Here is a 12,766-nt window from a genome sequence, read left to right as displayed (position 1 = left end):
CCCACTGTATATGTTTTAAGTATATTCATACTCATAAGTACACTCATATTTTATTGCTTATTTACTCCACCTATGGTTATAATTTGAATCATCAATTTAGCGCTGCACTATTGTATTTATTTATTTCATTAAGGTTTTGTTCGTTACCTTGAGTGCACAGCTGCTGACGGGTCAGCGCTCGCTTCTTTTATATTACAAGTTCCATCATGCCTCTGCAAGTCATAGATGTAACTGTCAGTTTTAAAATCTTCTGCATCATTTCCATTGAAATCCTGTATAATAATAATAGTCTATAGAACCAAAAACACAACATTCAAAAAAGTCCTGACCCCTTCCAAAAGACGTACCGGGTGAAAACGCGGAGATGTGAACCTGTCCCATAGGAAATCATGTTAAATGGACTGTACAGTGTTTCTGCAAAATGCAAAACGCTGCAGAAAACACTTAGGTGTGAACCTAGGGTTAGGTGGGAGGTCTGGGAGCAGTAATACCTCAGCTCAGCCTTCTGTTTTTACTGTCCGCCTGTGTGAATGAGCCCTCAAGGTACTAATAAAGGTTATTATTTGTTTGCCATAATAAGTCCTCATGCACACGGGATGTTTTTACAGCGGCTGTTTTTGGCTTTTGACATTTTTTTCTACAGCCAGTAAACCCCCCTAGCATGTTATCCTATGTGGCCATGCACACATGGACTGGAATCAATGTTTTTTGGCTGGAAAAAAAAATCCAGGACTAGTGGGTTTCTAGAGACGTTTTTTTGCTGTCTATCTCTAAAAAATGCTAAAAACTGCAAACGTGCAAAAAGACTTGGCAAAACGCCGCTAAATACTAATACAAAAACACTAAAAACGCTGAAAAACTCACTTAATGTGACTTTGCACAGCTAACGTTACAGGCGTTAATAAAACGCCCTGTGTGTATGGAGCCTCAAAAAGAGCTCTGTGCTTCTTCAATCTGTGGGTGTCTCCTTAACAAGCCGTGTGCGGGCATGCCCCCAAGCCAGGCTGTGTGCTTCCATTGACACACACAGCAGGGGTTGCCCATGTTCTGTACTACAGCATTGTGAAGTCCATAGAAGTGCATGGCAATGTATGAAAATGCATAAAAACGGTCTTTAACGCATGTGTGGAATTGTCTGATCACATTTCAATGCACGTTAAAATCCACAAATATAACACTGCTGAATCGCAGACTCATAAGTGTGACTGAGCCCAACAATATAAAGGGAGACAGTACAGTTATAATACAAATCAAGACAAGAGTGTTGGGGGGTCCCTGCTTATGAGAGCTTACAATCTAAAAGGGAGGTTTGAGTGATACAAAAGATAATAATTGTGGAGGATGAGTTGATGGAGAAGGTAAATGTTCAGTTGTTAGATGGAGCTGTGATGGGCTTCCCTCAAGAGATGAGTTTTCACGTATCACCTCAAGGCGGATGGGGATGACGTAGGGAGTTCCAGAGGGTGGGTCCGGAGGAGAGGCTCTGGAGAAGTCTTAGGGCTGAGCATGCGAGGAGATTTTGAGGGAACTAGAAAGGCGGAGAGCTTGGCAGGAACGGAGGGGATGGTTTGCGAGGTATTTTAGGATAAGGATAGTGTATCTCACTGAAGAGTTGTGAATGGCTTTGTATGTCGTTAGTATTTTGAATATTATTCATTGGGTAAGCTAAGGCCAGTGAAGAGATTGGAAGAGAGGGGTGGTAGACATTGAGTATGGTGAACGAGCATTCATGTTAGACTGAAGGGGAGATGTAGAGGTAGGTCATCGAGAGGGATTTTATCTATCTGTTGCCAGCTCTAAGAGACATCAGATGGTTGTTGCTCTGTGTGACCATATCAGGGAAAGATTGCAAGTAAACCTACAGAACATGAATTAATACGCACTGTGATCACCTAATTATAAGCAGTAGAAGTACCTGTACCAAAGGTTATGCAGTGCCGTGAGAAAGTATTCATACCCCTTGAAATTTGTCCACATTCTGTCATGTTACAACCAAAAATGTAAATATATTTTATTGGGATTTTATGTGATAGACCAACACAAAGTGGCACATAATTGTGAAGTGGAAGGAAAATGATAAATGGTTTTCATAATTTTTTACAAATAAATCTGTGGAAAGTGTGGCAGCATTTGTATTCAGCCCCCCCGGAGTCAATACTTTGTAGAACCCCCTTTCACTGCAGTTACAGCTGCAAGTCTTTTTGGGGATGGTCTCTGCCAGCTTTGCACATCTAGAGAGGGACATTTTTGCCCATTCTTCTTTGCAGAATCGCTCAAGCTCTGTCAGATTGGATGGAGAGTGTCTGGGAACAGCAATTTTCAAGTCTTGCCACAGATTCTCAGTTGGATTTAGGTCTGGACTTTGACTGGGCCATTCTAACACATGAATATGCTTTGATCTAAACCATCCCATTGTAGCTCTGGCTGGATGTTTCGGGTCGTTGTCCTGCTGGAAGGTGAACCTCCGCCCCAGTCTCAAGTCTTTTGCAGCCTCTAATAGATTTTCTTCTAAGATTGCCCTGTATTTGGCTCCATCCATTTTCCTATCAACTTTGACCAGCTTCCCTCTTTTTGCTGAAGAAAAGCATCCCCACAACATGATGCTGCCACCACCATGTTTCACGGTGGGGGTGGTGTGTTCAGGGTCATGTGCAGTGTTAGTTTTCCTCCACACATAGCATTTTATTTTTAGGCCAAAAAGTTCAAATTTGGTCTCATCTGACAAGAGCACCTTCTTCCACATGTTTGCTGTGTCCCCCACATGGCTTCTCACAAACAGCAAACGGGACTTCTTATGGCTTTCTTTCAACAATGGCTTTCTTCTTGCCACTCTTCCATAAAGGCCAGATTTGTGGAGGTCAAGGCTTATAGTTGTCCTGTGGACAGATTCTCCCCCCTGAGCTGTGGATCTCTGCAGCTCCTCCGGAGTTATCATGTTCAAAGCTTGGGATATTTTGTATAACCTAACCCTGCTTTAAACATCTCTACAACTTTATCCCTGACCTGACTGGTGTGTTTCTTGGTTTTCATGATGCTGTTTGTTCCCTAAGGTTCTCTAACAAACCTCTGAGAGCCTCACAGAACAGCTGTATTTATACTGAGACTAAAAGTACACCCAGGTGGACTCTATTTACTAATTAGGTGACTTCTGAAGGCAATTGGTTCCACTAGATTTTAGTAAGTGGTATCAAAGTAAAGGGAGCTGAATACAAATGCACGCCACACTTTTCACATATTTATTTGTAAAACAATTTGAAACCCATTTATCATTTTCCTTCCACTTCACAATTATGTGCCACTTTGTGTTGATCTATCACATAAACCCCCAATAAAATACATTTACGTTTTTGGATGTAACATGACAAAATGTGGACAATTTCAAGGGGTATGAATACTTTTTTTCAAGGCACTGTACATCATATACTGGCAGATGTGTCCATCCTCAGCACCTAGAAGCAGGCTGATTTCCGGATTGTGTCTAGGAATCTCACCACAAAGTAGATACAGATAAATAGCTGCAAATTTTTACGGATTTGTATATTTATTCCAGAATGTCATGTGCTTCCTGTGATTCTCTTTTAAGCCGGTATATCTGCTCTACAGCTGGTCCTGAAGTGGTTTTAACTTTTATTACAGTAACTCAACTGGTGTTTACAGAGCATCCAATAATTGGAAGGACGGCCTTTGTTTTCTTGATCACATATGGTGTTTAGTGGAAAAATAAACTTGTGGCTTTCTGCTGGAAGATCATCGGATTTACTGTCTATATGGGCAATCCACCGCAGTCACTTCCATTGTTCAAAATAGTATAAAACATGGCAGATATTGGCCACATGGGTAAAAAAACAACCATACTGAACATCCAGAACGGTATCATCTTGTAAGATCCAGAACAGTGCTATATTATAAGATCCAACTCAGTGCCATACTATAGGATCCAGAACAGAGCCATACGATAGGATCTGGAACAGAGCCATACGATAGGATTCAGAACAATGCCATACTATAAGATTCACCACAGTGCCGTACAATAAGATCCAGAACACTGCTATACTATAAGATCCAGAACAGAGCCATACTGCAAGATCCAGAACAGTGATATACCATAAGATGCAAAAGAGTGCCATACTATAAGATCCAGCACAGTGCCATACTATAAGATCCAGAACAGAGCCAAACTATAAGATCCAGAACAGAGCCAAACTATAAGATCCAGAACAGAGCCGTACAATAAGATCCAGCACAGTGCCATACTATAAGATCCAGCACAGTGCCATACTATAAGATCCAGCACAGTGCCATACTATAAGATCCAGAACAGAGCCATACTATAAGATCCAGCACAGTGCCATTCTAAAGGATCCAGCACAGTGCCATACTATAAGATCCAGAACAGAGCCAAACTATAAGATCCAGAACAGAGCCAAACTATAAGATCCAGAACAGAGCCAAACTATAAGATCCAGAACAGAGCCGTAGTATAAGATTCAGCACAGTGCCATACTATAAGATCCAGCACAGAGCCATACTATAAGATCCAGAACAGAGCCGTAGTATAAGATCCAGCACAGAGCCGTAGTATAAGATCCAGCACAGAGCCATACTATAGGATCCAGCACAGAGCCGTAGTATAAGATCCAGCACAGAGCCGTAGTATAAGATCCAGCACAGAGCCGTAGTATAAGATCCAGCACAGAGCCGTAGTATAAGATCCAGCACAGAGCCATACTATAGGATCCAGCACAGAGGCAAACTATAAGATCCAGCACAGATCCATACTATAAGATCCAGCACAGAGCCGTACTATAAGATCCAGCACAGAGCCGTACTATAAGATCCAGCACAGAGCCGTACTATAAGATCCAGCACAGAGCCGTACTATAAGATCCAGCACAGAGCCGTACTATAAGATCCAGCACAGAGCCGTACTATAAGATCCAGCACAGAGCCGTACTATAAGATCCAGAACAGAGCCATAGTATCAGATCCAGCACAGAGCCATAGTATCAGATCCAGCACAGATCCATACTATAAGATCCAGAACAGAGCCATACTATAAGATCCAGCACAGAGCCGTAGTATCAGATCCAGCACAGATCCATACTATAAGATCCAGCACAGAGCCATACTATAAGATCCAGAACAGAGCCATAGTATCAGATCCAGCACAGAGCCATACTATCAGATCCAGAACAGATCCATACTATAAGATCCAGCACAGAGCCATACTATAAGATCCAGCACAGAGCCATACTATAAGATCCAGAACAGAGCCATAGTATCAGATCCAGCACAGAGCCATAGTATCAGATCCAGCACAGAGCCATACTATAAGATCCAGCACAGAGCCATACTATCAGATCCAGCACAGAGCCATACTGTAAGATCCAGCACAGAGCCATACTGTAAGATCCAGCACAGAGCCATACTATTAGATCCAGAACCAAAAGAGAGCCATTGTTCCTAAAGTGCATCTAAAACCAAAACAAAAAATGGAATATATTGCAGCTAACCAGTCCTGAGATGTGGCGACTGCTTTTGTTTTCTTTTTCAGGCTTTCTTCCCTTTATGTTCACCTGGTGACTATTGCACTGTGTCAGAACAACAGAAATAAGATACTATGGGACCCCACCCCTCTCTTATTGCACATAATATAGAGGAGTGGAGTTCTGTGGTCCTTCGTGTTAATGTATTAGATTAAAGAAAATATTTAACAATTGCACAGGCGGAGAGCAAAGGAAGTTATCAGCTCAGAATATTTCTGGCAGGATCAACAGGTATTTTTTTTAAATCTTATTGAACGGGTAAACCAAAACACTTTCAGTGGCCTATTTAATACATTTTTGTATTTGGGTTTAGATCTGCTGTGATGGTATTCTGATCTTCTCAACAGAATAATTACAACCCGTGTTGTTTTGAATCCTTCCATAGCACTTGTGTGAGTCGTACTTTTGTAAGATCTGGCGCTCGGGTCATTGTGTAGAAATGTTGTCAGCGGGGAGATGATCCCTCGCGGTAATGACGCGGCCTGGCCTTTTATGCTAAGCGCACAGTTTACAAATGCGAAGGGCTCGGAGTGAAGCGATGACTCCAGCCAAGAGAATCTGTAACACTATCTGCGTGCTACAAGTGACCTTACCACCGCCGAAAGCGCGGCTTCATGAAAAATAGATCTGCAGTGTGGAACTGAAGATGGAAAACACAGCTTGTGTGAGACAAAAAGAGAAGGGCTTATGACGATGGAACAGCCAGCTCCTCTCCTGTATGGAGACTACGAAGAGTATTCAGTGTACTGCTAAAGTGGTCAGTCTTTGTATGTTCTCCATGTCTTTCTACAGTCCAAAAACAGTCTCAAAGTAGAATTAACCTCCCTAGCGGTCTGATTATGTCAGTGTTTCTGTGCTCAAAGCGGTACATTTTTTTTGCATGAAAATATGTATTTTTTTTATTGTAGGCCTGTAATTTTTAGGAATAACGCACTGAAATCTGTCCAAACAAGAGTCTAGTAAACATCCCGGGTAGGATAAAATTTGAAACCCGAAATCCTAAATTATAATTTAATAAATAATCATATTGTTTGAGGTGATTGTAGCCGTATTCGTGAATTTGCCACAGAAACCATTGAGTGCTGCTTGGACCTTGAAGAAGGGGACACTCCCCGAAAGCTTGTCCTCAAAATTGTATGTTAGTGCAAATAAAAAAACGATCACGGACAGTACTCAATGGTTTCTGTTATAAATAATCATAAAAATAATAATATAATAATACATTTAATTCAATTATATAATCAAACCAAAAACACTGAAATTTGAAATATAGCGCCAAGTTCGCACATCACTGAGCAAAGTCGCAAAATCGTTTTCAGTGTCTGATGACGAATTTCCCCACGAATCATTATCACTCAATTCTGCAAGTAGTTCTAATTTACTATCGCTGTTCTCTAGCCGGGCTAAAACCGCTTTTGACCTAAAGGGACACTTTTTGGACGCCATGGACGTTTCTCAGTTTCAAGGCAGAAAGAACAGTAAAAATGCAGGCAGGGCACAGGACAAAGCACTCGGGAAAAATGTATGTGAAATGGTTTGATACAGTAATGTTATACTATGATTTTAGTGAATGTCACTTTTACAACTTTCAAATTTCCCGCCGGTTACGTCCCCGTACGTCCTGACGTCGCAGGGAACGGAACCCAGAAGACAGATGCCAACATCCGCCGGAGGACATTACAGGGGACACTGCAGGAGAGACATCGCGGGAGCGAAGGACAAGATAAGTGAAGAAGAGATCCCGGAGCAACGCTGCAAGGTATTCCCGAGTGTAGCTCAGAGTTACCGCTTGTGGTGCTGAAACTTTACCCCGAGCTACACTCGGGAGTACCTCCAGGGGGGTTAAAGGCAAAACAAACTTTTCTTTCATTTTGGATAGAGTGACCCTAGGTTCACGCTATCGTGGGCCGTATTTGCTCGGATATGGCAGCCCATTCATTTAACCACTTGCCCTCCTGAGGATTTACCCCCTTCCTGACCAGGCCATTTTTTTGTGATACGGCGCTGCATTACTTTAACTGACAATTGCTCGGTCATTAAATTTACGTCCTTTTTTTCCCCACAAATGGAGCTTTCTTTCGGTTGTATTTGATCGCCTGTGCGTATTTTCTCTTTTGCGCTATGAACAAAAAAAGACTGACAATTTTGAAAAAAAACAATATTTTTGACTTTTTGCTATTAAACATGTCCAGTAAAAAATGTTAAATATCAAATTTCGGCATAAATTTAGGCCAAAATGTATTCTGCTCCATGTCTTTGCTAAAAAAAAAAGAAAGATCCCAATACATGTAAATTAATTGATTTACATGAAAGTTATAGCGTTTACAAATGGAGGTATATATACTGGGATTTTTTTTATTTTTTTCACTAGTACTGGAGGCGATCAGTGACTTATAGCGGGACTGCAGCCGGCATTCTGAGACTGGTGGGAACTGACTTGGTGTCACTGACATCCCCAGTGACACCAATACAGTGATCAGTGCTAATTATTATTATTATACAGGATTTATATAGTGCCAACAGTTTGCTCAGCGCTTTACAATATAAAGGGAGACAATACAGCAACAATACAGTTCAATACAAGAGGGATAGGAGGGCCCTGCTCCTTGGAGTTTATAAAAAGCACTGACACTGTACTAATGTCACTGGGCAGAAAGGAGTTAACGGGGGCGATCAAAGGGTTAACTGTGTGCTGTTTTACTATGTGTGATGTGTGACTGTAAGCACATTGCTTTGTATGGCTCTGCTATAAAGAGCCATACAAAGCAGTGAGCAGGAGCTGACAGGGGAGAGATCTGTATTGTTTACATACAGGTCTCTCCGCCGTCGGAAATACTCGAAGATCGCTGGGTGCCAGCGGGGAATCGCCGGCCGGAATGCCGGTGACATCTCCAGCTGCTGCTTGCTAGAATATCTCTTAAACGCTGCACGTTGAGGAGAGATTCATTTTCCCTACAGGCAGGGCTTTTCTTCAGTGGGAACATGGGGGAATGCAGTTCCGGTACCTTCAGTACTGGATGCATGTAATGGCAAGAGGTGGTGGGGTATGCTGGAGGGTGTATTGTTGCTGGCAGCTAGGGGATCAATTTTTGTTGGGGGTGGACTAGTGTTGCTGGAGAGGTTTATTGTTACTGGTGGGGATCTATTGTTCCTGGGGGGGGGGGGTTGCTGGGAGGGATCTACTGTTGAGGGATGGGATTTATTGTTGCTGGCTGTTGAGAGATCTAATGTTGCTGGTGGGGTTCTGTTGTAGCAGGGGTGGATCTATTGTTACTGCTGGTATTTTGCTGTAGAGGTCTATTGTTTGCTGACTGCAGGGGATCTACTTTATTGCTTTTCCTGTTATCATTAACACATTCCTAACAAATTACTTAGCACCACAAAATGTTACTTGGTTATGTAGTCCCTAAGAGGGGTAGTACTGGGAGGTGAGTAGGGGGCGAAACCAAGGGACATTGCTCGGAGGTGGGTAGGGGGTGGAGAAAAGGGGTGACTCGAAAGGGGAGAGGTACCTGCACCTATTATCTGATTTAAAAAAAGTTCTGTCTACAGGAAAGCTTTATTATAAGTTTCCCTCTAGGTAAAAATAAAGAACGAGAGTTTACTAGCACTTTAATGCATAAGACATACACTATGTTTAGTAGTACCTGCACATGCAGTATGTACTCTGTACACTTGCTCTAATCACACTTTTACTGGTAGCCATGATCACAGTGAGGGTTGGGAGCTGAACACTCGGACTCTCAGCTGGTGATCACTATCTTTTGACTGTGATAACTGACAGGTCAGTGTTGGCCAAACACTTCTCTTGAATAAAAATATGTATCCCTTTCCCCTCTACCTTTTAAAGGGCAGAAAGAGACATTCAACTACCTCCTCCTCCCACCACTTCCACCATCATGAAAGGGATGAAGATGCTCGGTATTGTGTTGTGCACCCTTGGGCTTTCCTCTGTAGCTGATGCCTGCATATGCCTAAGGTCTGGATGGCCCACTTCTGCTTTTTCCAAATTGGCACCTCAAAAAAAGACAAGCAAACTTTATGCCAGATTTTTTTGGGGGGATCCAGATTTATGAACAATTTCACATTAAAAAACACTAAGGAACTCCATTTCATGGCACCTCGCCCATTGATAACTGAGGCTGTCCTCCGTTGTTATTATTATACAGTATTTATATAGCGCCAAAGAGTTTGCTCAGCGCCGTCCATTGTAGTGGGGGACAGTACATGAGACAATACAGTAACAATACAATACAAGAGGGGTTCGAGGGCCCTGCTCTTTGGAGCTTACAATCTAGAAGAAAGGATGGAGTGGCAGGAGGAGTGGAGGAGATCGGCGCATAAAAGGTGAGGAGGGTAGGTGACAGTCTGATGGATTGGGGTAGTGAGTTCCAGGGGATGGGGGAAGTCCTAGAGTCTGGCATGGGAGGAGGAGAATAGGGAGCTGGAGAGTAGGAGGTCTTGTGAGGAGCGGAGAGTACGTGTTGGGTGGTATTTGGGTATCAGGTCGGTGAGGTAGTTTGGGGCAATATTATGAATAGCTTTGTACGTCAATGTTAGTAGATTGAATTTTATGCGTTGGGCAATCGGAAGCCAGTGGAGGGAATGACAGAGGGGGGTGGCGGATACGGAGCGGTTGGTAAGGTGGATGAGTCTGGCCGCTGAGTTCAGGATAGACTGAAGCGGGGATAGTCTGTGATGAGGTAGGCCGGTGAGGAGGGAGTTGCAGTAGTCAAGACGTGAGATAATAAGGGAGTGAATGAGTTGTTTAGTAGTGTCTGGGGTTAGGAACGAACGTATTTTGGAGATGTTGCGGAGGTGGAGCCTGCATGAATTTGCCAGCGATTGGACATGGGGTTGGAAGGACAGATTGGAGTCTAGAGTGACACCTAGGACTTTGGCTTGTGGGATGGGACTGATGGTGGCGTTATTGGTCGTGATGGAGAGGATGGGGGGGAAACTAGGAGCTCGGTTTTGGAAAGGTTTAATTTGAGGAAGTGGAGTTACATCCAGTCTGATATGTCGTTCAGTAGGCAGGTGATTCAGGCGGAGACTGAAGGGGCGAGGCAAGGGGTAGAGAGGTAGATTTGCGTGTCATCGGCGTAGAGCTGGTAGTTGAAGCCGTGGGAATGTATCAGTTGGCCAAGGGAGGAGGTGTAGATGGAGAAGAGAAGGGGCCCGAGGACAGAGCCTTGGGGGACCCCAACATTCCCTATTTACACCCTATTTTGAGAATGCCCGCCATGTGCCGTATTTGCCTCCCCTGCTATTGCTGGAGTAATACAAGTCTAGCACACAGCCAAATCTCATTCCCAACCTCATTCCCACTCGTACTGAGAGAAAGTGCCGAATTCACCTGGTGAGGTGCTCCAATCCTTCGGACAGGTTCCTGCATCATTAGAAAAATTATCCTACAATGTAGGCAGATTTTTTAGGGTGGGTAAACGTTGACATTCCTTCAGTGTAGTATGGCTGAATGGGGCCCAGTTCCTGCTGCTCCTGTCTTTCACCTGTCTGCCCTGCCCCATTTCTTTTGGTCAGCCTCCCACACACCCCACCAACCACCCCACCCCCCAAAATCAGTCTAGGGTTTTTGTTTTCTGCCCCTTGCTCATTCTACTCCGTGAAGCAACACTTCCTGCTCCTTCCCCCTCAGGTGCCAAGGCTGCCATGGGAATGTCTCCCCCAGCCTTACCAGGCTTCACCCCGTGGCTGAGGGCATGCCTAGGACTCAACCCACCATTTGATTCAACATGTCAGAACACAACTTCACTTTGTGTATTGCAGTATCCCTTTAAAGCAACTTCCTATTGTCTTGGGAATGGTTGATAGATATCTTTTGGAAACTCATTGTTCTGTATTGTTACACAATGTTTTTGTGGCTTCAGTGTAATGTGAACCAGCCATTGCCTGCTTCTCATTTGTGGTTGGTGTAACAACACTTGCTTGCTTGTTATCTGCTGGTTTTACAGCACTGATTGTCCAAACACAGACAAGGAGGTCATATATTTTATTGCAGAGTGCTCAGCATAGACACACAATGGCATAGATTCTGTCAACCTGTCAAATATTAGAAGGTGGAGCTCCTGGGTATTAGCAGCCCATACATGAATTGAGCTGGCCAAAATTTCCATTTTTCAGAAGTGTACAGCATGGTAGGTTCAAACCTGCAAACCTTTTGAGATGACAAATTGTGCCATTAAGGCTCATTCACACCACAATGTTGTTTGTTGCCAAGCACACATTGTTTTGCAGTGCTTTGAAGAGTCTATTTAAAGTGAGTGGGGTGAAGGGGACACTATGCATTGTAGTACACATACTTTTTGGGGTGTGTTATAGGTCTATTCACTATGAATGGCACTGCAGCATGCATTGCCACACTTTTATTTATTACAGGTACTTATATAGCACCATCAATTTACATATAGATTGTACATTCACATCAGTCCCTACCTTCAAGGAGCTTATCATCTAAGGTCCTTCACTCACATTTATATACTAGGGCCAATTTATACAGGAGCCATTACCCATGAACATGTCTTTGGAGTGTGGAAGGAAACCAGAGTACCCTTGCAGGCACAGGGAAAACTTGCAAACTCCAAGCAGGTAGTGCCATGATTGGGATGCAAACCAATGACCCTGGTGCTGCTAGGCTGAAGCACTTCAATGCTCAACACCAGATTTCCATGCTGTTCTATTGTTCCTGTTCACTCAATGCCACTCAGTATTCTGAAAAAGTACAGTAGCTTCTTTGGTGCATTTGTGGCCCCAGTAGTCTTCAGTAGGAGCGCCTGAAAAATAGGCAAGCCATGCATTTTTCTTGAAATTTCACACCTAACAACTTCTAATGTCGTCTTTTCCTAGTACTGCATCTAGTTTTTCATTGGCTAAAACAACACCCAAGACTGAAAAACCGCTTCAAAATCACATTCATTGGTCAGTGTGTAATCACTGTGTCCTTTAGTGATGTAGGGCTATTGAGCAGAACCACAGAACATGGAGGACGAAGAGCATATTGTTACTATCCCAGAAGTGTACCACCAGTATTCACACCATTATCTACAGCTGAAGAGAATCAAAGGGCAAAGTTTCTTGCTAGTGCACCTCCTAATCCACTTATACTAACCTTCTTGGCACTCCTATGCTTCTTCATTGTTCTGGGAATCAAATCCTGGGTAAGCTTCATGCTAGAACTTAAACAGGGATGAACTTACATATAT

At 43.2% G+C, this 12,766-nt stretch overlaps 1 protein-coding gene across 3 annotated transcripts in view; it reads left to right on the top strand.

The window, feature by feature from the left end:
* Positions 1-12,766, top strand: part of RAI14 (retinoic acid induced 14) — a 269,154-nt gene that overhangs the window by 43,297 nt on the left and 213,091 nt on the right. Inside the window, exon 1 of one of the 3 annotated variants that reach the window (XM_089689446.1) lies at positions 6,241-6,303. The exons of the other annotated variants lie outside the window; for them this stretch is intronic. The gene's annotated coding sequence lies outside the window, so the exon portion shown is untranslated. Of the gene's footprint in view, positions 1-6,240; positions 6,304-12,766 lie in introns of those variants that run through there. 3 annotated transcript variants of the gene reach the window in all.

This window comes from Staurois parvus, unplaced genomic scaffold (assembly GCF_062004578.1).
Source record: "Staurois parvus isolate SC_StPar_1 unplaced genomic scaffold, SC_StPar_1.0 ptg000475l, whole genome shotgun sequence".
Taxonomy (NCBI): Eukaryota; Metazoa; Chordata; class Amphibia; order Anura; family Ranidae; genus Staurois; species Staurois parvus.
This window is presented reverse-complemented; position numbering and strand designations above follow the sequence as displayed.